Here is a 15,639-nt window from a genome sequence, read left to right on the forward strand (position 1 = left end):
TTTTGGGCTCAATTCTGATTGTAAGTCAGGGACTAACTATATTATTTTTGTACCTTTAGTACGGTATTTTGTATTTTGGTATTTTGTAGAAGTGATTCCAGGAGCAGTTGTGTTAACTGGGTCTTTGGTGCAAAAGGCACTTTGTGCATGGTTGGGCACTCCCATTTAGCAGTTGTGCAACTCAACACATCATACTTCATACTTAAAGATGTCTAGTTTAGCTACTCTGGCAATAATGCTGCAGTTAGAGACATTAGGCTTAATGTCCCATTCTGTGCCTTTATGTCTGCATGCCTCTCGTTAGCGAATGTGCTAATTAGAGAAATTATCCTTGATTGTCTAAAGGGAAGTAGTTGCAACCGAGAGTTTTTGCATGACAGCCAATTACGATCAGAAAGATATTGTGGAAGCTCCGAAGTTGAAGATCTACTCAGTAATGGATTAAAGTCTCTCCCCACCTCTGCTGTTTACCCATCAATTCCTTTCTCAACTAGATTTCTCCCGTTGCTGGGGGGGAAACATGGAACTTCTAATGATTTAATTTTGCTTAACGGTGCAGAAATTGCAGCCATCATTAATGCCGCAGTAACTTTCCAACAGATGTAGAGTTTTTGTTTTAGGAACAGTCAGTGCAAAACCCAAAGAGGCTTCCCCCCAAAAAAAGGCAACTGGACTTGGTTTTTCCTTGAAGAGGTTTTGCTTCTCATCCAAGAAGCTTTCTTCAGTTCTGACTGAAGGGTGGAGGATTTGTATTCCTTGCAGTCCTCTGGTCGTTAGTACTCTCTCTGAGGATCATTGAGGCCACTTGGAGGTTTTATTTGTGCCCTCAGGGACACCTGAATAGTGGAAATGGGTGTGGAGCTTTCTTGGAGCTGCTGAAAGGACTGTGTTGTAGAGTGGAGATGGGTGGTGTCATGTCCCCCCACCGCCCCATTGAGAGAGGGCTGTTCAGTCTTAATGCCTCTTTGACCCCTCTTTCAAACCAGCGGTCCTCTCTGTCCAGATTGTAGACTCTTAAGAGAACAGATAAGCCTCCAAGTGGCCTCAACGACTCTCAGAAAGAGTACTAACGACCAGAGGACTGCAAGGAATACAAATCCTTCCATCCTCCACCCTTCAGTCAGAACTGAAGAAGCTTCTTGGATGAGAAGCAAAACCTCTTCAAGGAAAAACAAAGAAAAGTCTAGTTTATTTATTTATTTATTTATTTATTTATTTATATTTAAATTTATATACCGCCCTATTCCCGTAGGACTCAGGGCGGTTTACAGGGAAAATTAAAAGTTAAAATACATCATATACAATTAAAAATGATTAAAACTAAAATTAAATTAATCCCTGAACTTAACTAAAACCCCATTAATTAAAAATTAAAACCCCTCAGTCTGGGCCAGACAACTCAAAAAACCAAGTTTTCAAGTCCCTACGAAATGAGCGAAGGTCGGGGGCGGTCCTAAGCTCCGTGGGAAGCTGGTTCCGTAGGGCCGGCGCACCCACAGAGAACGCCCTTCCCCTGGGAATGGCCCGCCGGCATTCCTTGACCGGCGGTACCCTAAGAAGGCCCTCCCTGTGGGAGCGCACAGGACGATGGGAAGTTGATGCCGGCAGCAGGTGTTCCCTTAGATAATCCGGACCCAAGCCATTTAGAGCTTTATAGGTCATTACCAGCACCTTGAATTTGTTGCCTTTTGCTTCCCCCCCACCAGCAATGGGAGAAATCTAGTTGAGAAAGGAATTGATATATAAATCCTTCCATCCTCCACCATTCAGTCTGAACCGAAGAAGCTTCTTGGATGAGAAGCGAAACATCTTCAAGGAAAAACAAAGTCCAGTTGCTTTTTTTGGGGGGGGGGGAGGGGGGAAGCATCTTTGGGATAACCGTGACCTGGATGACCGAGAATCTCCAGTGGCCCTGAATGCAAAAGCCTCCCCCCCACAGTTACAAGTAGCCCTCAACTTACAAGAGTTCATTTAGTGACCCTTTGAAGTTACAACAGCACTGAAAAAGTGATTGATGGCCGCTTTTCACACGTATGACCATTGCAGCATCCCCGTGGGCATGTGATCAAAATTCAGGTGCTTGGCCCCTGACTCGTATTTATGACCGTTGCAGTCACGTGATCCCCTTTTGGCGACCTCCTGACAAGCAAAGTCCATGGGGAAACCACAATCGTTAAGTGAATCACCGCAGGTCTTAACTTAGAAATACTTAAGACCGGCAGTGATTCCCTTAACGACTGCGTCAAGAAAGGTTGTAAAACGGGGCAGTGTTCACCTAACAAACGTCTCACTTAGAAATTTTGGGCTCAACTGAGGTCGTAAATGGAGGACTACCTGTATGTTTAAGCTGTAGATTCCCATGCGCAAAAGAATAGTAAACTGCTGAGAGTGTAGTAGCTACAAGAGCTTGCCCTGGAAGGTGTTTGCTGCAATTTGAACAGAGGAGTAATATAATGAAAAGAACTCTATCCATCATTGGGACGGACAACTTTTCTATGTGCAGTTAAGATAACATCATTCCCAGCGCCTGGCTGTGAAATTGCAACCTATTGGAACACCTTGAGGTGTGTTTCTTTTTTTAAAAAAGATGTTCTGGATGTGTTTTGATTAGGTATGATTATGATGATAAAAGTACAGTTTTTTTATAGTTCTAGTTCAAAGGATTGTGGATTTATAGTTTTTTTATCTGTGCGGAAGAAAAGCAGAAGTTCTTCCCCCCCCCCTTCCTATAGCTTTGTTGTTGTCGCTGCCGGCATCCCTAATTTTATTTTATTTTATTATTGTTTTATATTTTTTTTATTAAAGAGTTTTACAAAAAAAGATTTTACAATACATCCCCAAAAACCACCCACCCCAAACCACCCCCCTTCCCCCCCACTTCCCAGAGCTAAATACAGGGTTATAGATATAATAATCATATTCTAACTAAAAATTATCCATAATATAAAATTAACCAAATTCATAATGTGCTTGTAACTCCCCTTTAACATAGATACATACAAAGTACTAACACTAAAATTAATAACAATGTCCCTCTAAAATCTACTCATAAGCTAAATGGAACTTTTTAGTCCCATATTTATTCTGAATATAATCTATCCATCTCCTCCAAACTGAAATATATCTTTCTTGCGAATGATCCTTCAAATAAGCAGAAATCTTAGACATTTCTGCAAGATTCGATACTTTAAACACCCATTCTTCTATGGTAGGCAAACTATCCTTCTTCCAGTATTGTCCCACCAGTAACCGTGCTGCTGTTATCAAATTCAACATTTTATTTTTTGTTATCTCTTTCCCCCTTTTCTTTATTGTGTGTTTCATACTGTTTTGAAATTGAATAGAATTTTTAAAAAGGTGTACTGGATCTTTAGAAAGCGGCTGGAAAGATTCTTGAAGTATCCATTATGCAGCCCTACCCTAATCCTTATGCATTCAGGAGCATCCTAGCTTCTCAAATATAAGGAATTTGGGTGTGGCTGTGGGTGTTCTCCCAAGCATCTTTTCTCCTCCTTTGCATCCAATCCTTGCTTTCTATCATCCCACTGATTGAATTTTACAAGTGGGAATTATTCGAACGATGTTTCTGCACAAGATTGCAGGCAGAAAACGCTGCCAAACTGAAGAGAGCCGAGCTTAGCTAACGCAATTATCGGATACACAAAAAGGAGTATTGCAGCATGAAAACAAGAACAGAACAAAACAAAACAAAAGTCTTTTGAGGACTTTGGAGGGAATGTTGGTGGGATAAGACTGCCTAAATTAGAATCCACCACCAGGGCATCTTTCTAAGCAGACAGCACATCTGACATGGTGGGCATAGCCACAAAATGCCCACCGTGGTGTCCCTAGCTACAAAATATTGGAAGCAACCCATATCTTCTGGGTGTTGTTTTTTTTGTTCTTACACGAGAGCCCTTTCTCTGCCTGCAGTGCCATTGGCAACATGAGGCCCTGGCAACTTAGATTTCCCTTTGGATCACCCGACGTTGGTCTTATCTCCCTTCCAGCCATCAATAATCGTGTTTTAATATCTTCTGCTCTGGAAAACAACCAGGTTTTCCTGTTTAATCTGACACCGAGCTTTAGTGTGCAGACTTTGCTATGGAATTCCCCTCTCAAGCTGATCCTCTTCCTCCTCTTCCTCCTCCTCCTCCTCCTCCTCCTTCTCAAGTGATACCAGTATGTCCCACTTATATTGATTATTTTAAAAATGCCACCTCCTTCTGATATTGTTTTTGTCTTCTCAAGCCTACAGCTGATGCAGCTCCATGTTGTCTTATACTATTCCAATTTCAAAGTAGTAACATATGCGCTCTTTTCTCAGTACGGGCTTGCCACCCTTTTGACATAACCTAGCATTAACAATTAACAGTAACATAACCTAGCATTAAGAAGGAGACAAGTTCCTTGTGTGTCTAATCACACTTGGCCAAATAAAAGTCGTCTTCTCCTTCTCCTCCTCCTCCTCTTTCTTCTTCTCTCTCCTTCTCCCCCTCCTCCTCCTCCTCTTTCTCATTCTCCTTGTTCTCTTTCCCCTTCTCCTCCTCCTCCTCAAGTGATACCAGTATGTCCCACATATTTATTATTTTAAAAATGCCACTTCCTTCTGAGGTTTTTGTGTCTTCTCAAGCCTACAGCTGATGCAGCTCCATGTTGTCTTTGACTATTCCAATTTCAGAGTAATAATATGTACCCTCTTTTCTCAATACGGGTTTGCCACCCTTTTGACACAACCTAGCATTAACAATTAACAGTAACATAACCTAGCATTAAGAAGGAGACAAATTCTTTGTGCGTCTAGTCACACTTGGCCAAATAAAACTCTTCTCCTCCTCTTTCTCCTTCTTTTCTCTCCTTCTCCCCTCCTCCTCCTTCTTTCTCCTTCTCCTCCTTCTCCTTCTCCTTCTCCTCCTCCTTCTTTCTCTCCTTCTCCTCCTCCTCCTCCTTCTCACTCTCCTGCCCCTCATTCTGAATCATATTTAACCTAATAGTGGGAAAATTCAGGGCAAAAGAGTTCCTCCGTCAACGGGAGAAGAAGGAATCTGCAAAACATTGTATTATTCCTCCCTCCACTCTCTGCTCTCTTTTAACGCAATCCTTTGAATCTTGTCACCAGAAGGCAGTTGGAAAGCCCAATCCTATCCTTGAAATGGGAGAGCCTATCCTTTTCACACGGAAGGATGCGATTCGACAATTAGGCAGATGTGTCTTTCTCTTTGATTTTTTTTTTATTTTTCTTTTGGACTGGATCCCTTTCTGTCTAACCTGCCTCTGAGTGAGTCACAAGACAGCTTGTGACTGTTTCCCCTCTAGCATCAGACATAGTGCCAAGAAGGCTTTAAAAGACTATTTTAAAAAGTCAATAGAAGAAAAAAAAATAGATAAAAGGGCTTCAGGCTGTCAAAGAAAAAAAAATATACAAGAAATGTTTAAAAAGGGGTGTGAATTGTTCCTAAGAAAGAGTGGAACGGGCCTAGAAACTGCTTGCTGGGTCCAACGTTTGGATTTTCTGTTTTTCTGCATCTAACAAAATAACAGAATTGGAAGGGACCTTGGAGGTCATCTAGTCCAGTCCCCTGCTCAAGCAGGAGACCCTGTGCCACTCCGGACAAATGGATGTCCAGTCTCTTTTTGAAAGCCTTCAGTGATGGTGCACCCACAACTTCTGGAGGGAAGCCGTTCCACTGGTAATTATTCTCACTGTCAGGAAATTCCAGGTTGCTTCTCTCCTTGATTACTTTCCATCCGTTGTTGCTTCTTGTCCTGCCTTCAGGGGCTTTGGAGAACAGCTTGACTCCCTCTTCTTTGGGGCAGCCCCTGAGATCTTGGAAGGCTGCTGTCATGTCCCCCCTTCACCACTGGAAGTTGTTAAGAAGAGACTGGACAGCCATTTGCTGAAATGGTGAGGGGTCTCCTGCTTGAGACGGGGGTTGGGCTAGATGACCTCCAAGGTCCCTTCCAACTCTGGTATCCCGTTAAGTGCCAACCATGTCAGAACAGCAACTCGGGCGAACTTGCCTGGAGTCTTCACGGCTTCTTGCTAAATGTCATTTATCTGCATATATGGCCAAAGAATGAAGTGTGCCTTCCAGGTGCAATTTATCACACGCTCTGGCCACCACTGTTGACGGCGACTCCTGAAAAATGTGGCTTGGCCTGGCGCCTTCCACACCGCGCTTGCGAGGAAGCTGCAACATCTCAGCCCTTTCAGCTTTTTCTCACCTCCTTTTCTCATAAAGGGCGAAAAGCAACGTTACGACGTGTTGGCTTCCGCTGTGCCACCGTCCTTATTAAAACTTGACGCGGTGGAGCTTCACCCTCCCCGTCAAAGTTTGCTCCTGCCCGTCTGGCTAATTACAGGTAGCCCTCAACGGACCACCCCAGCTGGAGCCCATAAGGTCTGTCGTTAAGTGAGACATCCGTTAAGCGAAGTTCGCCCCCTTTGAGGACCTTTCTTTGTCTCAGCTGCTGAGGGAATCGCCGTGGTTGTTCAGTTAGTGACAATGTTGTTAAGTATGTCCGGGTTCCCCGTTGACTTTGCTCGGCAGAAGGTCGCAAAAAGGGGATCACGTGACCCCCCGGGACACCGCAACCGTCATAAATACGCTGCAAAATTCGTAACTGTGAAAACATGGTCATGAGTCATTTTTTTCAGTGCCCGTGTAACTTTGGTCACTAAATGAACTGTTGTTGTAAGTCTGAGGACTATCTATCCTATCTTATCTGTCTGTCTATTCATCCATCCATCCATCCATCTTTATCTATCTATCTATCTCTAATCTATCTATCTATCTATCTATCTATCTATCTATCTATCTATCTATATCTATCATCTATATCTATCTATCTATCTATCTATCTATCTATCTATCATCTATCTCTACTTATCAGTCTATCATCTATCTCTATATCTATCTATCTATCTATCAATCATCTATATCTATCTATCTATCATCTATATCTATCTATCTATCTATCTATCTATCTATCTATCTATCTCTACTTATCAGTCTATCATCTATCTCTACTTATCAGTCTATCATCTATCTCTATATCTATCTATATCTATCTATCTATCTATCTATCTATCATCTATCTCTACTTAGTCTATCATCTATCTATATCTATCTATCTATCATCTATCTCTACTTATCAATCAATCTATCTATTATCTATCTATCTATCTATCTATCTATCTATCTATCTATCATCTATCTCTACTTAGTCTATCTGTTATCTATCTATCTATCTATCTATCTATCTATCTATCTATCTATCTATCTATCATCTATCTCTACTTAGTCTATCATCTATCTCTATATCTATCTATCTATCATCTATCTCTACTTATCAATCAATCTATCATCTATCATCTATCTATCTATCTATCTATCTATCTATCTATCTATCTATATCTATCATCTATATCTATCTATCTATCTATCTATCTATCTATCTATCATCTATCTCTACTTATCAGTCTATCATCTATCTCTATATCTATCTATCTATCATCTATATCTATCTATCTATCTATCATCTATATCTACTATCTATCTATCTATCTATCTATCTATCTATCTCTACTTATCAGTCTATCATCTATCTCTACTTAGCAGTCTATCATCTATCTCTATATCTATCTATCTATCTATATCTATCTATCTATCTATCTATCTATCTATCTATCTATCTATCTATCTATCTATCTATCTATCATCTATCTCTACTTAGTCTATCATCTATATATCTATCTATCTATCATCTATCTCTACTTATCAATCAATCTATCTATCATCTATCTATCTATCTATCTATCTATCTATCTATCTATCTATCTATCATCTATCTCTACTTAGTCTATCTGTCTATCTATCTATCTATCTATCTATCTATCATCTATCTATCTATCTATCTATCATCTATCTCTACTTAGTCTATCATCTATCTCTATATCTATCTATCTATCATCTATCTCTACTTATCAATCAATCTATCTATCATCTATCATCTATCTATCTATCTATCTATCATCTATCTCTACTTAGTCTATCATCTATCTCTATATCTATCTATCTATCATCTATCTCTACTTATCAATCAATCTATCTATCATCTATCATCTATCTATCTATCTATCTATCTATCTATCTATCTATATCTATCTCTACTTATCAGTCTATCATCTATCTCTATATCTATCTATCTATCGGATTTGTTTGCAGAGTTAACGTATATATAATTTCTGGCATGGCTCGTCAAGTGATTTATACAGATACAGCTTAGTCCTCAACTTAATGAACACAAGGGAGCCCAAAATTTCTGTTCCTAAGCAGAGACAGTTGTTAAGTGAGTTTTGTCCCATTTTGCGACCTAGTTTGCCACGGTCGTTAAGTGAATCACCACAGTTGCCAAGTTAGTATCATAGTCGTTAAGCGAATCCGGCTTTCCCCCTTGACTTTGCTTCTCAGAAGGTCGCAAAAGGGGATCACATGACCCCGGACCTCTGCAACCGTCATAAGTACATGCCAGTTGCCAAGCCTCTGAATTTTGATCACGTGATCCTGGGGATGCTGCAACGGTCGCAAATGTGAAAAACAGTCATAGGTCACTTTTTTAATGCCAATGTAACATCCAATGGTCGCTAAGTGAACTGTTCTTAAGTCAAGGACTGCCTGTATTGTACTGCTCACAAAAGTTTATTTCAACTCTTCAAAATTAGACTGGTAAATTTTCTTGAGTTAGTGCAGTGGCATTCAATTCGAAATCCCAAAGAAATAATAATAATAATAATAATAATAATAATAATAATAATAATAATAATAATAATAATAATAATAATAATAATAATAATAATAATAAAAACCCACTCAAGTTTTTTTTTAAGCTGCTACTTCAGCCCAGACCACACCTAATAAATGCATCCACAAAAAAATAATAAATGCGTCCATCTAATGCAGCCTGATCCATTCCAGGGCATAAATGCGAATAACCACGACCGTAGCCATCCTCGCCCTTTTGCCTTTAATCAGCACATTCCCCGAGTAAAAAGTCCTACAGGAAATTTAATTAAGTGCTTTAGGGGAGGAAAAAAGCATTTTCAATTTTCGGTAGACAGAGATGAATTTCTTTTATTTCCCCCCCCCCCAACTTGGGCATCCCGGAAGATTTGCATTCTTTTAATGCTTTTAGTGGCTAAGAGCCTTTATCCCATCCCAACGATGAATAATTGATCTAGGAAATTTGACGGACCCACTTTGCGAAGGGAGATCTCTCTCTTACCCAAAAAATAAAATAAAATAAAAACGCGTTGTTGTTTCCAACATTTGGTCTGGAAAATATTCAGCTAGCTGGCAGATTCCTCCTTGCTCCGTTGCCTTGCCTGCCACCGAATTAGTCTCTACTACTAGCATCTTGCAAACCTTTGAAGCAAACTTGAGGGATGTCCAAGGGAAGGAAGGTGTTGATTCGCAGATGGGAAGATCCTCCCAGACATACAAGCGGTCCTCAACTTACAACAGTTCATTTAGTAACCGTTCGAAGTTACGACGTCGCTGAAAAAAATAACTTAGGACCGTTTTTCACACTTACGGCCGTTGCAGCATCCCCCAGGGTCACGAGATCAAAATTCGGATGCTTGGCAACTGGCATGTACTTACGACGGTTGTGGCGTCCCGGGGTCACGTGATCCCCTTTTGCAATCTTTCGGCAAGCAAAGTCCATGGGGGAGCCGGATTCACTTAAGAACCGTGTTACTCACTTAACAGCCGCAGGGATCCACTTAACAAGTGTGGCAAGCAAGGAAGGTCGTAAAATGGGGGCAGAATTGATTTAACAACATAAATTTTGGGCTCAGTTGTGGCCATAAGCCAAGGACCGCCCCCTTTGCAGAATTGCCTCAGGGATAGTCAATTACAATTCCATTTAAGCAGGGAGAGATTGGCCAACCATTTGTCTGAAACGGTATAGGCAGGGTTTCCTGCCTGAGCAGGGGGTTGGACTAGAACAGACATGTCAAACACAAGGCCCGGGGGCCGGATCCGGCCCGCGAAGTAGTTTCATGCGGCCCGCGAAGCCATCCTGGAAACAGTGAGGGAACGGCCCCCACTGCCTTGGCCCTGGCCCAGAGACCCTCCTTCTGCCAGAGACCCTCAGATCTGTCCCACTCCTGCCCAGGCCCCCATAGGCACCCTTGATGCCAACGATGTAGAGCTGGCCAGGCCCACCCAGTAGGTCATATGCACTCTAGCCACGCCCACCCAGTAGGCCACGCCCACCCTGGCCATGCCCACCCGGCCCCCTGAGGGCAACCGCAATGCTGATGCAGCCCTCAATGAAATTGAGTTTGACACCCCTGGACTAGAAGATCTCTAAGGTCCCTTCCAACTCTGTTATTCTATTCTATTCTATTCTATTCTATTCTATTCTATTCTATTCTATTCTATTCTATTCTATTCTATTCTATTCTATTCTATTCTATTCTATTCTATTCTATTCTATTCTATTCCATCTCTTCTCTTCTACTCTACTCTACTCTACTCTACTCTACTCTACTCTATTCTATTCTTGTTCCATTCCATATTTTCTCTTCTCTTCTACTCTACTTCTTATTCCATTCCATATTTTCTCTTCTCTTCTCTTCTACTCTACTCTATTCTACTCTACTCTACTCTTCTCTTCTCTTATTCCATTCCATTCCATTCCATTCCATTTCATTCCATATTCTCTCTCTTCTCTTCTCTTCTCTTCTCTTCTCTTCTCTTCTCTTCTCTTCTCTTCTCTTCTCTTCTGATGGTTAGATACATCTGTTTGCTGGTTTCACAGTATCCGAAAGTGTGGCTGTCTCAGGAATTCTGGGAGTTGAAGTCCACAAGTCTTAATGTTGCCAAGGGTAACCCTGATCTATGTGGTTTATAAGAGTTGGCATCAGTTTGATGGCACATAATCATAATCAAAGAACGGCACACTGATATCTCGACCGGCTTGGTTTTCTGTCAAGTCCTCAAGATGTAATAAAAAAAAAGATTAAAGAAAAGATGTTGAGACTCTTGAAAGAGTGCAGAGAAGAGTAACAAAGATGATCAGGAGACTGGAGTTTATAGCAAGTGAAGAACATTTGCTGGAATTGGGCAGGTATCGTTCAATGAAAAGAAGGATTATAGTAGCAGCAATCCAGTATTTGAGGGGCTGCCCCAAAGAAGAGGCAGCCAAGCTATTCTCCAAAGCACCCAAAGGCAGGACAAGAAGCAACGGATGGAAACCGATCAAGGGGAGAAGCAATCTGGAATTAAGGGAAATTTCCTGACAGGGGGAACAATTAACCAGTGGAACAACCTGCCTCCAGAAGTTGTGGGTGATCAATCACTGGAGGTTTTTAAGAAGAGATTGGACAACCCTTTGCCTGGAATGGTGTAGGATTTTCCTGCTTGAGCAGGGGGTTGGACTAGATGACCTCCAAGATCCCTTCCAACTTTGTTATTCTGTTATGTTGCCTTCAACATTTCCCTCCAGTTCCTGGGAGAGAGACGTCTAAGCCATCTTCAGCCAATGTTAGAGAAGTTTCTCCCCCTTTTTTCTGGCACGGTCCAAAGGCAGCTGCTAAAGGCTGCACAATCTGTTCAAGTCCGTCATGCGGGAACACAGGAAATAGAAGCGGGAAAAGCAGTCAGGAATGGAGACAGTTGACCTCATGGCAATAGGATTTCCTGCCAGCTCAGGATGGGAAAGGACACTTCAGCTCAGTAGTGGCCTAGAGCCAGGGGTAGGCAACCTTGGCTCTTTTATGACTTGTGGACTTCAACTCCCAGAATTCCTAAGCCAGCCACGCTGAGGGGAAAGGGAGAGGTTGCCAAGCTGAGCCATGCTGGCTCAGGAATTCTGGGAGTTGAAGTCCACGAGTCATAAAAGAGCCAAGGTTGCCTACCCCTGAATTAGGGCAATATACTTCAACTCCCAGAATTCCTGAGCCAGCATGGGGAATTATAGCCCCTTCATGACTCGTGGACTTCAACTCCCAGAATTCCTGAGCCAGCCACGCTGAGGGGAAAGGGAGAGGTTTCCAAGCTGAGCCATGCTGGCTGAGGAATTCTGGGAGTTGAAGTCCACGAGTCATAAAAGAGCCAAGGTTGCCTGCCCCTGGCCTAGGCCGCTTTATGACTCGTGGACTTCAACTCCCAGAATTCCTGAGCCAGCCATGCTGAGGGGAAAGGGGGAGGTTTCCAAGCTGAGCCATGCTGGCTGAGGAATTCTGGGAGTTGAAGTCCACGAGTCATAAAAGAGCCAAGGTTGCCTACCCCTGGCTTAGATCCTTCAAGTGGGCTACACAGCAGAGAGAATATTACAGCAAGCCTAACTTCAGATAGTCCTTGACTTACCACCGTTCGTTTAGTGACCATTGAAAGTTACGACGGCATTGAAACAAGGGACCTAATGACCGTTTTTCACTCTGATGACCGTTACAACCCCCCCCCCGGGGTCACGGAATCAAAATTCAGACGCTTGTCAACGGACTCATATTTATGACAGCCGCATTGTCCTGGGGTCAAGCAATCCCCTTTCGCGACCTTCTGAACAAGCAAAGTCAGTGGGGCAAAGCCAGATTCGCTTTACAACTTTGTATGCTGACTTAACAATCGCAGTGGTTCGCTTAAGAACCGTGGCAAGGAAAGTTGTAAAACGGGGCAAAATTCACCCAGCAAACGTCTCCCTTAGCCACAGAAATTTGGGGCTCCGTTGTGATTGCGGACTCCCTGTACGTCACACCTAACAGTTATAGTAATAAAGACTTTCGGGGACTTTCTCCATTTGGACTTTAGGTAAGGTAAAGGTTCCCCCGCACATGCGTGCTAGTCGTTTCCGACTCTAGGGGCCGGTGCTCATCTCCGTTTCAAAGCCAAAGAGCCAGCGCTTGTCTGAGGACGTCTCCGTGGTCATGTGGCCAGCATGACTAGACGCCAAAGGCGCACAGAACGCTGTTACCTTCCCACCGGAGTGGTTCCTATTTTTCTACTTGCATTTTTACGTGCTTTCGAACTGCTAGGTTGGCAGAAGCTGGGACGAGTAACAGGCGCTCATTCTGTTACGCGGCACACGGGATTCGATCCGCCAAACTGCCGACCATCTGGTCGACAAGCTCAGCATCCTAACCCACTGAGCCACCACGTCCCAACGGTTTTTCTCGTGTTAGGCCCTCGTGGCGTTGTCTTCTACTCATCCCCAATCCACACTGGAAGTAAAAGGTCAAGGTTTCCTGTCCGGTTGTGTCCGACTCTTGGCTGAGGTAGCCAGCCTTGTCCAAAGACAATTCCCGTGGTCAGTTCATAAAATGCTGTTACCTTCCCATTGATGTGGTACCTATTGATCTACTCGCATTTGCATGATTTAGAGCAGTGGTCTTCAAACTCGGCCCTTTGATGACTCGTGCACTTCAACTCCCAGAATTCCTCAGCCAGGCATGCTGGCTGAGGAATCCTGGGAGTTGAAGTCCACGAGTCATCAAAGGGCCGAGTTTGAAGACCCCTGATTTAGAGCATGCAAAATCGGCCCTTTTATGACATAATAATAATAATAATAATAATAATAATAATAATAATAATAATAATAATAATAATAATAATAATAATAATAATAATAATAATAATAATGTTGGTCATCTAGTCCAAATCCCTGCTCAGGCAGGAAACCCTGTACCATTTCAGACAAATGGTTGTCCATTCCCTTCTTAAAAACTTCCAGTGTTGGAGCATTCACCGCTTCTGGAGGCAGGTAGTTCCACTGGTTAATTGTTCTAACAGTCAGGAAGTTTCTCCTTAGTTCTAGGTTGCTTCTCTCCTTGATTAGTTTCCATCCGTTGCTTCTTGTCCTGCTCTCAGGTGCTCTGGAGAACAGCCTGGCTCCCTCTTCTTTGGGGCAGCCCCTGAGATACTGGAGCATTGGCTATCATGTCCCCCCTCGTCCTTCTCTTCATTAAACCAGACATTCCCAATTCCAGCAAACGTTCCTTATATGTTTTAGACTCCAGTCCCCTGATCTTCTTTGTTGCTCTTCTCTGCACTCTTTCCAGAGTCTCAACAACTTTTTTACATCGTGGTGACCACAACTGGATGCAGGATTCCAAGTGTGGCCTTACCAAGGCACGCTGGCTGAGGAATTCTGGGAGTTGAACTCCACAAGTCATAAAAGGGCCAAGTTTGAAAAGCCCTGATTTAGAACTACTAGTTGGGCAGGAGCTGCAGCAAGAAACAGGAGCTCACCCCATTGCATGGCGCTGGGGTTTCGAACCTGGGCTGTCAGGCTTTCTACCTGACAAGCTCAGGCGCTTTAAACCTCTGAGCCATCCTAGATTTAAGTAGGTTAGGTAGGGGGTTATACATAATATTGTTTTATATATTATAGTTTTATCCCCCTAATATTGTAGGCTGCCCAGCGTTGCCTTGTGGCAAGGTAGGTGGCCAATAAATTTAATAAATAAATAAGCGGTTAGAATTGCAGCGTTGCAGGCTGACTCTGCCCACAGCCAGGAGTTCGATCCTGACTGTCTCAAAGTGGACTCAGCCTTCCATCCTTCAGAGGTTGGTAAAATGAGGATCCAGACTGTTATGGGACAATAGGCTGACTCTGTAAAGCGCTTAAAGAGCGGCTGTAAAGCACTGTGAAGCGGTGTATAAGTCTAAGTGCTTATTGCTATTGCTAAGTAAGTAAATAAGTAAGTGGGTACAACAGTTTGGTGTGTTCCACATTTAATTCGGGTGCCTGGACGAGCCCAGCATTTGTTTCTTAGATCGATGGGCTATTTTACCTTGATGATTAAACTAAGATGTTTAAAAGCCTGGAGATTAAAACATATGAAGAACGGCTGCAGGAACTGGGTATGGCCAGTCTAGAGAAAATATGGACTAGGGGTGTGTCATGATAGCAGCGTTCCAATATTTGAGGGGATGCCACAAAGAAGAGGGGGTCAAATTATTCTGCAAAGCACCAGAAGGCAGAACAAGAAACAACCGGATGGAAATTAATCAAGGAGAGAAGCAACCTGGAACCAAGGAGAAACTTCCTGACAGCGAGGACAATTAACCAGTGGAACAACCGGCCTCCAGAAGTTGCGGGTTCTCCATCGTTGGAGGTTTTTAAGAAGAGACTGGACAGTCCCTGGTCTGAAATGGCCTAGGGCACAGGTCTGCAACCCGTGGCTCCGGAGCCGCATGCAGCTCTTTCAGCCGTCTCCTGCGGCTCCTGGTACTCTGCCATGTGCAGTCCCGAAAAAAAAAGTGGGATTAAAAAAGTTCAACCAATCAATTCAAATATGCAGGGTAGGTGCATATCTCGCCTTGGCTCCACTCTTCAGTCAAACCCTGTTCTGCACATGCGTGCATGTATGCGCATGTGCACACATTTTTTGCGGCTCCCAGTTTTTCCTTTTGTGAGGGAACCGGTTCCGAGTGGCTCTTTCACTGTTTCAGGTTGCTGACCCCTGGCCTAGGGTCTCCTGCTTGAGCAAAGGGTTGGACTAGAAGACCTCCAAGGTCCCTCCCAGCTCTATTCTGATTGATTGAGACCACACACACACACACCCCTACCTTCCTAAGAAGCCCTTCTGCCATATGTTCAGTTTCGGGGAGGGGGTTCGTTACCTCGCTT

Source organism: Vipera berus, assembly GCF_964194415.1.
Source record: "Vipera berus genome assembly, chromosome: 4".
NCBI classification, from domain to species: Eukaryota; Metazoa; Chordata; class Lepidosauria; order Squamata; family Viperidae; genus Vipera; species Vipera berus.